The sequence below is a fragment of the Salvelinus alpinus genome, chromosome 29 (assembly GCF_045679555.1).
Source record: "Salvelinus alpinus chromosome 29, SLU_Salpinus.1, whole genome shotgun sequence".
NCBI lineage: Eukaryota > Metazoa > Chordata > Actinopteri > Salmoniformes > Salmonidae > Salvelinus > Salvelinus alpinus.
In genome coordinates this window covers 35,854,367-35,867,997 of record NC_092114.1, presented here as the reverse complement: position 1 = coordinate 35,867,997, position 13,631 = coordinate 35,854,367, and the positions used below count along the sequence as shown (strand labels likewise).

At 41.6% G+C, this 13,631-nt stretch overlaps 1 long non-coding RNA gene across 1 annotated transcript in view; it reads left to right on the top strand.

The window, feature by feature from the left end:
- Positions 1-10,670, top strand: part of LOC139558597 (uncharacterized) — a 44,634-nt gene extending 33,964 nt beyond the window's left edge. The window contains exon 3 of the long non-coding RNA XR_011671607.1: positions 10,087-10,670. This is a non-coding gene — a long non-coding RNA (uncharacterized lncRNA). The remainder of the gene's footprint in view (positions 1-10,086) is intronic.
- Positions 10,671-13,631: the final 2,961 nt, after the last annotated feature.

Sequence of the window (13,631 nt, the reverse complement as noted above, 5' to 3'; positions counted from 1 at the left end):
AAGGTGAATTTGTCTCCCAGTGTCTGTTGGAAAGCAGACTGAACCAGGTTTTCCTCTAGGATTTTGCCTGTGCTTAGCTCTATTCCGTTTCTTTTTATCCCCCCCCAAAATACCCATAACATGATGCAGCCACCACCATGCTTTAAAATATGAAGATTGGTGCTCAGTGATGTGTTGTGTTGGATTTGCCCCAAACATAGTGCTTTGTATTCAGGACAAAAAGTACATTTCTTTGCCACATTTTTTTGCAGTATTACTTTAGTGCCTTATTTGCTAAAAGAATGCATGTTTTTGAATATTTTATTCTGTATAGACTTCCTTTGTTTCACTCTGTCATTTACAGTAGGTTCATATTGTCTAGTAACTACAATGCTGTTGATCCATACTTAGTTTTCTCCTATCACAGCCAGTAAACTCTATAACTGTTATAAAATCACCATTGGCCTCATGGTGAAATCCCTGAGCGGTTTCCTTTCTCTGAGTAAAGAAGGATGCCTGTATCTTTGTAGGATGCCTGTATTTTTGTGACTGGGTGTATTGATACACCATCCAAAATGTAATTAATAACTTCACCATGCTCAAAGGGATATTCTGTGCCTGCTTTTTACATTTTTACCCATCTACCAATGGGTGCCCTTCTTTGTGAGACATTGGAAAACCTCACTGGTCTTTGTGATTAAATGTGTGTTTGAAATTCACTGCCTGACTGAGGGACCTTACAGATAATTGTAAGTATGGGAGAGATGAGGTAGGTAGTCATTCAAAAATGGTGTTAAATATTATTATTGCACTCAGAATCCATGCAACTTATATCTGTGACTTGGTTTATGTGACTTGGTAAGCAAATGTTAACTACTGAACATATTTAGGCTTGCCATAACAAAGGAGTTGAATACTTATTGACTCAAGACATTTCAGTTTAACATTTTTTATCAATTTGTAAACATTTCTAAAAACAGAATTCCACTTTTACATTGTAGGGTATTGTATGTAGATCAGTGGCACAAAATCTAAATTGAATCCATTTTAAATTCAAGCTGTAACACAACACAATTTGGAAAAAGTAACAAAGGGTTTGAATACTTTCTGAAAGCAGTGTATATTCTTCAAAGGTCATAGTAGATTTTTTTTGTATGGGTCTGCTTTGAAATTAAACGAACCTGCAGAACATCTAGGTCATATTTTACACATTCAACTTTTTTCTCTCCCTCGTTTAATTTAGATCCGAACGTGCGAGTCAAATTCAGAGGCGGTCTCTGAGGATGTGAAATACCATTTAGAACAGTATTATAAAAATATTATTGACCTTTGCGATACTGTGCTACTGGATGCCCAGCATCGGCCCTCAGTGGGTTCACCCGGCACAGAATATTATTAACATATGCCAGTCTTAATAAATGTTCTTTGTCACTTTATGAAAAAATGTAAGTACAACTATATAGCTTTTATGACCCTGTAAAGGTGAAGGCAGCACATTTTTTCATGCACCATGAACTTTTGGAGACGAGCTGCAATAGGTTACGTAATTAATTTCTACTCGCTGCCAAACCGGAGCTATATATTTTCTCCTTCCTTTTCCATCTTTAGTTGACTCTTGCTTTTTGTTACCCTCTTCGAGGAATGATAGGGCTTTTCAGGAGGTTTTAGTGTGCGTGTGTAGAAGTGTGTGTGTCTTGCTAGAAGATGGTGCTTGAAGATGGTGCTGCCCCGATGCCAGTAGATCCCACTGCTCCCACCAGATGTTGTAGCAGTGTGTCTATGTGTGTGCGTGTGCGTGTGCGTGCGTGTGTGTATCACAGGGTGTATGTTTACATTGTGTTTGTTTGTTCTGTATGTGTAATAGGAACTGAACGTTCTCAGATTAGGATTGTTGACCAAAACATAGATTTCTTACTTTGACATTTGTTTGAACCTTTTTAGGTCCGTGGAGAAGAAATGGGGACAAAACCAAAAACATGGATCAAAGACGCAAAACTAGTGGTCCAAACACCAGGCCAGAATGGCATTGGAAAACTAGTGGTCCAAACACCAGGCCAGAATGGCATTGGAAAACTAGTGGTCCAAACACCAGGCCAGAATGGCATTGGAAAACTAGTGGTCCAAACACCAGGCCAGAATGGCATTGGAAAACTAGTGGTCCAAACACCAGGCCAGAATGGCATTGGAAAACTAGTGGTCCAAACACCAGGCCAGAATGGCATTGGAAAACTAGTGGTCCAAACACCAGGCCAGAATGGCATTGATTTGGGACCAGTAGGAGGCCAGTCGCTTCAGGCTAGGTATTGCTCTGAACGTATCAGAGAAGTAGGAAACGGCTCTTTTGTTTTCCCCTAGGAGAAGTACTATGTCCAATTCCAAATCAAATTGGCTGGAGCTAAACCCTGCACCGACACTGGCCCTCAGGTTAAGATTGCTCACCCCTGGGTTAGGGACTATACTAGTCACATTCTTCAATATCGTGTTCATCTTTCTACAAGTCAATGACAATATTGACACTGGTAAAAGGCCCAAACCCATTCATTTTTTCAGTAGATTATTCTCAGTGGGCAGTCCAGTATAAGAGTGTTTGAAGTTTGAAGTTTTACAATGAAATGCCTTTCTTGCAAACTCAAAACCCATCAATGCAATAATCTATAACAATGTATTACTAGAAAAATAAGAAGAAATATGAAGAACACAATAAGTAAGTAAGCAAGCATACTATATACAGGGTCAGTTCCAATACCATATTTACAATGTGCAGGGATACTGGAGTGATGGAGATATATATATGTATAGGAGTAAGGTGACTAAGCAACAGGATATAAGATAAACAGAGTAGCAGCTTCTTGCATGTGAGTAGGTGTGCAGATGTGTAGAGTCAGTATATGTAGGTGCATATTATGTGTGAGAGAGCAAATGATGGAGGGAGTGTTTGTGTGTGTGTGTTGGAGTGACAGTGTGTGTGAGTGTGAAGGGCCCTGTGAGTGTGCATAGAGACAGTGCAATTTACTGAAATAAAAGGTCAATAGCGATACAAGGTAAACTTGGTCCATGTAGCTATTTTGTTAGCTATTTATCAGTCGTATTGCTTGGGGATAGAAGCTGTTCAAGAGCCTGTTGGTGTCAGACTTGATGCACCGGCACCACTTGCCGAGCGGCAGCAGAGAGAATAGTCTATGGCTTGGGTGGTTAGAGTCTTTAACGATTTTCCGGCCCTTCTTTTCACACCGCCTGATATAGAGGTCCTGGATGGCAGGGGGCTCGGCCCCAGTGATGTACTGGGCTGTCCACACAACCCTCTGTAGTGCCATGCGATCGAGGCCGGTGCATTCCAAGCAGTGATGCAGCCAGTCAATATGCTCTCAATGGTACAGCTGTAGAACCTTTTCAGGATTTGGGGGCCCATGCCAAACTTTTTCAACCTCCTGAGGGGGAAGGGGCACTGTCGCGCCTTCCTCACGACTGTGTGTGTGTGTGTGTGTCGTAGGTGAACAGGGAGTACAGGAGGGGACTAAGCACATGCCCCTGTGGGGCCCTTGTGTTCACAAAGCAATATGTTATTTGGAGTTACATACTTCCTTCAAAGTCAGTCAACTCAGTGGATTTATTTAACCTGACGTCAGCTGTTATAACTGCTTACAACAACAGTTGTTATGTCTGGCTTTATGACAAGCATACCGTGTTACCAATGCTTTAGAAAACAAGGGATTTAAGAAGCCACTATGACATTGTTTTCTCTGAACACTGAAGTAAGAAACTCAGTTAATTAAATACAAATTCAAATGGAATATGCCATTCAAGTAGCACACATAGAAAGCTTAATTATTTGTTGAAGACACGCATCTTGATAATTGAAGGGGTAATTATTGAAACCTGCCTGACATCTTCTTTGTGTGAAAAAGGGATATCGTTTTGCTCTGCTTCCTGTGATAATTGCTTCCTGATGAGCATTTTTAATCTTCATTTCTCCTTTTCCACACATTTTTCTCACCATTCTTTCTTCACAAGCAAGATTACATTTTTTATCCCCAAGGTCTTTTAATTAGTGTAACGAGCTCTCGATTCACAAATGTTTCGAAGCGATTAAAATACGTTGTGCTTTACTATTGATCAGTCAACACTACTATTCTATCCCACGCCTAAAGTTATTCTGGGTAATCACTGTGTTCTGCTTCACACAAGATGGCTTATAAATATCTAAGTAAGCAACAAAACAAAAAAAAGAGTACCAGACTGAATCAAAAATATTGTTCTCTACTGTATCATATTGACATGTATTCTACTGTATTGTATGATATTGTATTTGTACGTATATATCCAACTTAACATCTGCCGTTTATGACATTTCCATCAAATGAAGGTTGCATTGCACGATCTAACTCTACCTTTCCTCCTACTGTGTGTGTATGTTTTCACTAGGCACTAAAGGCTTTGTTCTCTCTCACCAGCGATACCCCGCCGCGACTTTCATTTGGCTCACAGTGTGTATCACTTGTTAATTAGATAAGCGTACTCACACAACTTGGCTCTTATTTTCTATGGGCCACAATACCTGGATAAAGGCAGCACCACTATGACGTGAACAGCCACTCAAATTCAGCTTGACACAAATTACCACCGTCTTTGAAGTTTACTTCGTTACGTTTCATCAGCCCTCCTGCTGCTATGGAGTAATGTTAATGTTTTTGGACATCTGAAACGCAAGTGTTTTTTCATCATGCAAAACGTCTCGTCAATTATTTGCTTTCTTTCAGTAGTGGACTCAGGTGAACTATATCGTATAAAACTATTGAAAACGTAACTTCTAACAACCTCTGACTAGACTCATTTCTGGCCTATCTGGACATATTTGGTCATGATTAAACCTGCAAGTGTAACAGAGGTGGTTCGATGAACTGTGCTCACGTGATGAGTAACATTGTCTGAGACCTGAAGACGTGTTAGCTCCCTGAGTTAATGAATCCCTAGGCTTCAGTTAAAAGGGCTCATACAGTCTTGTGGTGCGTGATACCTGGGTTTGAACCCCAGTTGGTCACATTGGTTCCATGACTCAAATGGGTCTCTGCACGGAGGAGGTCAAAGGGGAGTGAAATGTAACAGAAGTCGTTCGGTGAACCACACTTGCATGATGAGTAACCTTTTCTGAAACCTGAAGACTTGCGTTAGCTCCCCGAGCTAATGTCCAGGCCTTAGCTCAATAGGCTAACACATGAAACCCACAGATACTTGTGGTTCAGTGGAAATATTTTCCCTCTCTTTCTCCATTTTTACCTCATGGATAAAAACAAATGCATTGAAAACCTGAACAACAATAGGCCTATCATCCAACAGATCGTACACCTCTCAGGTGTTAAAAGCATTGTGGTAGAGTACCATTGTTACGTCCACGTGCTCCTGACATGTCAATGTCAAAGCCGGTGGAGCACTTGAGACCAGACCTCTGTTTGAAAAGTACAGGGAGTGGAAGGGTGTGTATGTGTGTGTGTGTGTGTGTGTGTGTCTGTGTGCAGAGGGAGAGAGGCAAAGTGACATTTGAGGGGCACTTTACAGAACCGGCGGCAGCCAGAGATCTTCGGTATCACCTAAAGAGCCTTTGTCAGTCATTGGAAAGCTGTCACCTTTCAGGGGGAACAATATCGCAGGGGACTGGCTGACAGGTAGGAATTAATGAGAGGTGTATGACAGTGGACCCCGGCGTTGTTACTGTGTGTGTGTGTGTGTAGAATGAGTGAGGCCCTTTGTCTCAAGAGGATGGGTCCCCTTCAGGGATACAGCCATCAATCTAATGCAGGAAGAGGAGGAAGGAGGAAGAGAAAATATATGTTTTCTTTAGAAAAGGGAGGAACACGTTTCCCTTCTGAAAAGGTCTTACAAAAACAGTGCCAGTCAAAAGTTTGGACACACCTACTCATTCAAGGGTTTTTCTTTATTTTTACTATTTTCTACATTGTAGAATATTAGTGAAGACATCAAAACTATGAAATGACACATATGGAATCATGTAGTAACCAAAAAAGTGTTAAATAAATCAAAATATATTTTATATTTGAGATTCTTCAAAGAATCCACCCTTTGCCTTGTTGACAGCTTTGCACACTCTTGGCATTCTCTCAACCAGCTTCATGGGGTAGTCAACTGGAATGCGTTTCCATAAACAGGTGTGCCTTGTTAAAAGTTCATTTGTGGAATTTCTTTCCTTCTTAATGCATTTGAGCCAATCAGTTGTGTTGTGACAAGGTAGGGGTGGTATACAGAAGATAGCCCTATTTGGTAAAAGACCAAGTCCACTTTATGGCAAGAACAGCTCAAAGAAGCAAAGAGAAACGACAGTCCATCGTTATTTTAAGACATGAAGGTCAGTCAATGCAGAAAATGTAAAGAACTTTGAAACTTTCTTCAAGTGCAGTCGCAAAACCCATCAAGCGCCATGATTAAACTGGCTCTCATGAGGACCGCCGCAGGAAAGGAAGACCCAGAGTTACCTCTGTTGCAGAGGATAAGTTCATTAGAGTTACCAGCCTCAGAAACTGCAGCCCAAATAAATGCTTCACAGAGTTCAAGTAACAGACACATCTCAACATCAACTGTTCAGAGGAGACTGCGTGAATCAGGCCTTCATGGTCGAATTGTTGCAAAGAAATCACTACTAAAGGACACCAATAAGACGTAGATGTGTCCAAACTTTTGATTTGCTTTGGCCAAGAAACACGAGCAATGGACATTAGTCCGGTAGAAATCTGTCCTTTGGTCTGTTGAGTCCAAATTTGAGATTTTTGGTTCCAACCGGTGTGTCTTTGTGAGACACAGAGTAGGTGAATGGATGATCTCCGCCTGTGTGTTTCCCACCGTGAAGCATAGAGGAGGAGGTGTGATGGTGTGGGGATGCTTTGCTGGTGACACTGTCGTTTATTTATTTAGAATTCAAGGCACACTTAACCTGCATGGCAACTACAGCATTCTGCAGCGATACGCTATCCCATCTGGTTTGTGCTTAGTGGGAGTATCATTTGTTTTTCAACAGAACAATGACCCAAAACACACCACCAGGCTGTGTAAGGGCTATTTGACCAAGAAGGAGAGTGATGGAGTGCTGCATCAGATGACTTCCACAATTACCCGACCTCAACCCAATTGAGATGGTTTGGGATGAATTGGACCGCAGAGTGAAGGAAAAGCAGCCAATAAGTGCTTGCATATGTGGGAACTACTTGAAGATAGCTGGAAAAACATTCCAGGTGAAGCTGGTTGAGAAAATGCCAAGAGTGTGCAAAGCTGTCATCAAGACAAAGGGTGGCTACTTTGAAGAATCGAAAATCGAAAATAAAATATATTTTTTAACAATTCTTTGGTTACTACATGATTCCATATGTGTTATTTCATAGTTTTGATGTCTTCACTATTATTATACAATGTAGAAAATAGTAAAAGTAAAGAAAAACCCTTGAATGAGTAGGTGTGTCCAAACTGCTGACTGGTACTGTATATACCTTTTGTATTTGAGCTACAACAGAGACCAATGAAGGAGTTTTAGGAAATCAATTCAAATCCAGTTAATTCTCTGAATTGAATTGTTGACATTTGATTTGACACTAATCTTGATGGGTTGGGTTCACCCATGTCAGAGTACAACTAATGCAACCACCTATATACTCAACCCCGGCATGCACTGCAAATGGGGTCAGGCAGTTCAAATCAAGACGTTCCAAGCAGTCCAATTCAAACCCTGTCCATATCACATCATCAGTCGTCACTGTATCACTGCTGTGTGTTAGTTCAAATGCTTCACATCAATGTAATATACACAAGATGACGTTAGCTGCTTCAGCCGGTATTCCAGCGTGACGCTGAAATGACTTGAGCTCAATTTCTCACTGACTTGAGCTGTGAACATGAAGCAATCAAGAGAGTTGCTCTCACCTCTGCTCACAGTGCCATCGAGACTAAATAAGAATAAGTGCAAATCATACTGGAGCAACTGAGGCACCTCAAACACAAAGACTTATTTTTTTCTGTGTGTGCATGTGGTTGTATACGTGTGTGTGTGTCTGATTGTCTGCCTGTGTTTGCGTGTGCGCGCGCGTGTTTCGTGTGTGCATGTGCATGTTTGCGTGCCGTGCATATGTGCCTGGGTGTGTTCGTGTGTGAGTGTACATGTGTTTGTGTGTTGATGTAATAATCTGTGTTCTTCTCCACGTTACACAGTTCTCCATCGCAGTAAATGAGTTCTGTCAATGTTTCTGCATCTCAATTACAGCCGGGAGACAATAGGCAGCAGTGGCGGAGGATGTCGGGGGGAAAGAAAGGGAGGCGGTTGTTTTGTCACTGCCGCCACCGCTGCGTCAAAGCCACCGTGTTTGATACTCTGACTGCTCTCACCCTCTCACTCATGTAAAACCTGGCGTCAACATCACTGTGTAAAAGAAATAGAAACTCCCTAAATCCAGCCTTAAACATTTTAATCACAAATGTTGGGCTTTGATAATAGATCGATTGAAGCAGAATCATTCCCAAGGGACGCTTTTGTAATCAAATCACAGCCACTTTTACACATAATCTTTGTTTACTCAACCCTACTATCCGAGAACTCATATTCTGAAAACTCGAAGCAGCAACATGAAAAGGCTACCTACTATTCTTACAATGCCCCGGACCAGTGTTCCTTATAGGATGCTTCCTCCTTTGGGGACCAGTTACATTAAAACTAACACTTGAGGACTGTCCTCATCAGTGTCAGCTAACCATCTAAGGTCATTTTGTGTTATATTAGTTATATAGCCTTGCTGGTCATATATAGCTACGACAATGACCCAAATAGTATTACTTTTCACATTCTGCCATTGGCTAGACCCTCTGCTACTTCACACACAACCTCCTAAAAGCAGCTACCCACGTCTGGGGTGATGGGAGGAAAACGTTTCCTCAACATAAAATCAACATCATTTTTTTCTGCCAGACAGCAACTTTTGAAGACAAAACAAACAGGACGTAAAAATCAAAAAGATTGAATGAAAGAAAAGAATAGACATGGTAGCTAGGTGCAAAAGAGGAGGGAGGGGTGATGGTTGAAAGAAGGGTAATAAATTCAGACGGAGAGATGTTGATTTAAATAAGTCAACCTCGCCGTGTGTCTATTTTCAGCGGGGTTGACGAGACGAGCCAAAAAGAAAAATAACGAGAGAAAAAAAGAGAGAAGAAGAAGAAGAAAAAGCCTTCACCGAGTTGAGTTTATCAGCTTGGCACCTGCTCCAGAACATTCTTGATGAAGCAAAGGTTGTCTTCATTAGGCGCATTAATATTCATGACACATGGTAATTTTGACACAGAAAAGGTCTCGGTAACCTTTTCGCGTGTGAGAATTTTTTACTTCTCAAGGAAATTACAGTCCGGCAATGACTTAATTAATGCCTGCTTTCTTGGCCTGGGCTTGAGGACCTGTCAGTTTGGCACTGCGCGGGCTGTCAGGCAACGCCGAAGGCTCGGAGAGAGAAGGATTGAGGGAGAGGAGGCGGAGGCGGAGGTGGAGGAAGAGAGGGGGTTAGAGACAGACGATGGGTGTACACATCTTTGCCCGCAGAACAAGGCCATGCATTTTAACCGCTACTGATTTATTTACCATTGCTTACTCTTTCACTCTCTCCTTCTCCTCTCGTTCGTTCTCTCTCCCTCTCTCCCTGTCTCTCATGACTCTCCCTATCCCTATTCTCTTCATCCTTCTCTGTCTTTCTGACCTTCACAGAGTTCGTTCTTTCCAAGCGAGCTTGATAGAAGAGTTAACCAAATAAGCATTTTGGAACAACCACCACATTATCGTGTCCACATTTTAGAAGAAAGGAGAACATTGGAAAACATATTTTGATAAAACACTTTGCCATGTATTCAGCTATTCTTTAATGTCTGCAGGTCAGGTACACAGATAGCTATGGATCTGGTACTATGATGGAATTTTGATTGTAACTGTTCCGGTGGTTAACTTGTGAGATCTTTATAGTTGTATGTAGGCTTTGTATAAAACATTCAAACTGCACATATTCATGTTTTATGGTTGTGTTTTGTTTGATTTGAATGACTTCCACAAGTATTTGTGATTGAAACATCTTCCCGTAGGCCTGAGGAAATTCTGCCTCGACAGACTACGGCTCTTTCTCTTGAGAAGGATGAGGAGAGAGGACGCAAGGAGTCAAGGAAAGACTAACTGAACCTAGATAAGACCCCTAGTCATACTAACTTGTCTGGCTACATCAGGTGAGCGACATCCATCAGCTTTTTTTATTTGTTGTCCATTGACACTATTTTTGTACCCAACATTTGAACCTCTTCCGAGATGGCGGTAAAGATGGTATTAAATGGAAATATTATACATCCAACCTACATCCATCTCTGTTTGTGTCTTTGTCTACATCAAACCAAGCAACACACTGCAGCCTGTGAAAACTGGTTTTCACCAGTGAATCATGGCATGTCTGGCCAGCATCAGCCGGTAAAAAATGTGAACATAAGGTAGCATTTCCTTTATCATGTCCCATAAAAAGAGCAATTTGCCGGAGCCCTTGTAGCACAATATGGAAGGCGGTGTGTTTCCCTGATAATGTAGAGATGACAGATCGTTCCATACTGGGAGGTTTCTTTCTGTTTGTGTTGCTTATGTAATAAATTGTGAGGAAAGAGGAAGAGAGAGACCCTGAACAAGAGAGATAGATAGAGAGGGAGGGAGGGGGAGAGATAGAGGGGGAGATAGTGAAAAATAGGAGGTGAAAGGAGGAGGAAAGGGAAGGATAGAGAGAGGGAGAGGAGAGAGAGTCCTGAAACCTATATTCACTCCTTCCAAACACAAAGAACCCTTTTGTTATACCCATAAACACACATGGGCAGACACACACCTTCATGTTAACAATCCAACACACATCCACACACACTAATGATGTGTTGTGAATATCTGGGTATAATCTGAAGAAATGAAAGATGATAGACTACTTACAATACTCCCAACAGAGTGCACTCCCATCAAAGAGGATTCTCTCTCTCTCTCTCACACACACACACACACACACACACACACACACACACACACACACACACACACACACACACACACACACACACACACACACACACACACACACACACACACACACACACACACACACACACAGAGAGAGAGAAAGAGAAAACAGGACTAAGTAGTAGGTAATAATATGGTGCTTGAAAATAAACCGTTCTAAAGGTATAAAAAGGATGAGGTGTTAAAACGGATCTCAAGGACAGAGATAATTGGTCTAGAGATGATTCTCCTCGAGCTAGCTAAACAGGGTCATATTCATGAGAGCACATCGTAGCAAAATATTTGCAATGGAAACCAAAAACAGGGGTCTAATCTATGTAAATTGACTGTATATCAATTGATTTGTCGCTTGCAATTTCTACAACGATTATTACACATTCAAATAAAAATTATTTCTAATTCATATCCATCATTTCAACAACTACTTCATATGAAAACTGCCACAGATCCATTCATATGGAATCTTGAAAATTCTACACCAATTATTTTTTTGTAACATTTACATACACACAAGTCCCCTCATGTCATGGTTTGAGTTTTATCTGACACAAATCTATTGTCACACTATAAATATTAAACTTTTGTACAGATGAAATAATTCCTAACGAACACATATGCCTTGGGCTGTATATGCATGTGTCAAGCGTGGGTTTTATAAATATGTAAATTGTGTTGTCGGAGATTTTGCCAATGATCAGGTGTGCGCCCGTGTCTGTGTGCATGTGCAGCATACCTTCTGCTCAAGAACTCCTCAGTGTCTCTGTCAAGTCTGCCTTGTCAGGACAGACTGTGTTGCTTTGATCAAGCTCGTCGGTCAAAGTGAAACCTGCCTGGACGAGCATGTGGTTGCAAGTCAAATAATGTGTTTGTGTGTGCTGGTTGCAGGTATTGTGTAACTGTAGCCCGAATACAATGTTCCTTAATACAATGTTCCTTAATACAGTGTTCCTTAATACATTTACATTACATTTACATTTAAGTCATTTAGCAGACGCTCTTATCCAGAGCGACTTACAAATTGGAAAGTTCATACATATTCATCCTGGTCCCCCCGTGGGGAATGAACCCACAACCCTGGCGTTGCAAGCGCCATGCTCTACCAACTGAGCCACACGGGACCGGGACCACACGGTCGGGACCACACGGGAATACAGTGTGCCTTCATACGTGCACAATGTTGCTCTTCGAGGCTCATCATGTGTAGAGGTTTTAACCAAAGGCGTTATGTTATGCACCTAACAATGTGGATATGGAAACATGTCACTGTTGCCAAATGCACATTTACAATGATTATAACTTCAATGCTGCGTAGCTTCAACTACTGTACAGTATGCATTAAAGTAGCGTTAATCAACAGATCAATTTGAGTGACTAGGGACGGGTGCAGCTATATAGACCAAGACGTTAGTTCCTAAAATGATTAAAAGACTTCCATCTCAAAAGCTACCGAGAGTCTTGTCTGGCTGGTATTTTTCGCTACTTACACACACAGTCAGACTGGCTTATAAATGCACATGCTGACAAACACATACATGCAATTCATTCCCATTTCACTCCTTGATCCATTCATGCAAACTCAAATCTGTTGTCAAGTCCAAGTTCTGTATTGGCCTTCAAGCTCTGGAACGACGCAAAGAGATCTGATCTAACGACCAACCAGAGGGACTCGTGTCTGATGCAACTCTTGCACTGAGCACCATCAGGCGTCCACTCTACCGAACCACACCAACAAGTCGGCTTTGTCTTATTATTTTTACATCAGGAGTGTCTCTCTCTAATATACAGTCCAATGGCACGGGAGATGACCTGTGGCAGAGTGCAACATTTTGTCCAAAATTGAGATCTGCACATGTAACTGGAATTTCCCCCCAAAGTCTCCCATTGACAATGCTTGATTCAGGTGAAAGTTAGAGTTATGTGTGCAGATCTCAAGTTAGTATTCGACCAATGGAGAATTAAAGCCAGTGAGAACATCTGTCAATCCTAGAATAACATAATGGTGTCTCAATTATCTGGATATGACAAACAGTGAGGGGATGGTAGTCTCATCACACTTGCTACCTATGAAACATAACTGCCAAGTTCACTAAATGAATTGAGTTGCGTTAACTCAAACAACTGCACAAGTTTTTTTGAACAAATCACAAATGTATGTACACTCACTTCACATCTCTCTCCCACTTCCTCTGTCCATACCTCTCTACTCTTGTCTGCTTCACATCTCTCTCCCACTTCCTCTGTCCATACCTCTCTACTCTTGTCTGCTTCTCATTCTCTCCCACTTCCTCTGTCCATACCTCTCTACTCTTGTCTGCTTCTCATTCTCTCCCACTTCCTCTGTCCATACCTCTCTACTCTTGTCTGCTTCTCATTCTCTCCCACTTCCTCTGTCCATACCTCTCTACTCTTGTCTGCTTCTCATTCTCTCCCACTTCCTCTGTCCATACCTCTCTACTCTTGTCTGCTTCTCATTCTCTCCCACTTCCTCTGTCCATACCTCTCTACTCTTGTCTGCTTCTCATTCTCTCCCACTTCCTCTGTCCATACCTCTCTACTCTTGTCTGCTTCTCATTCTCTCCCACTTCCTCTG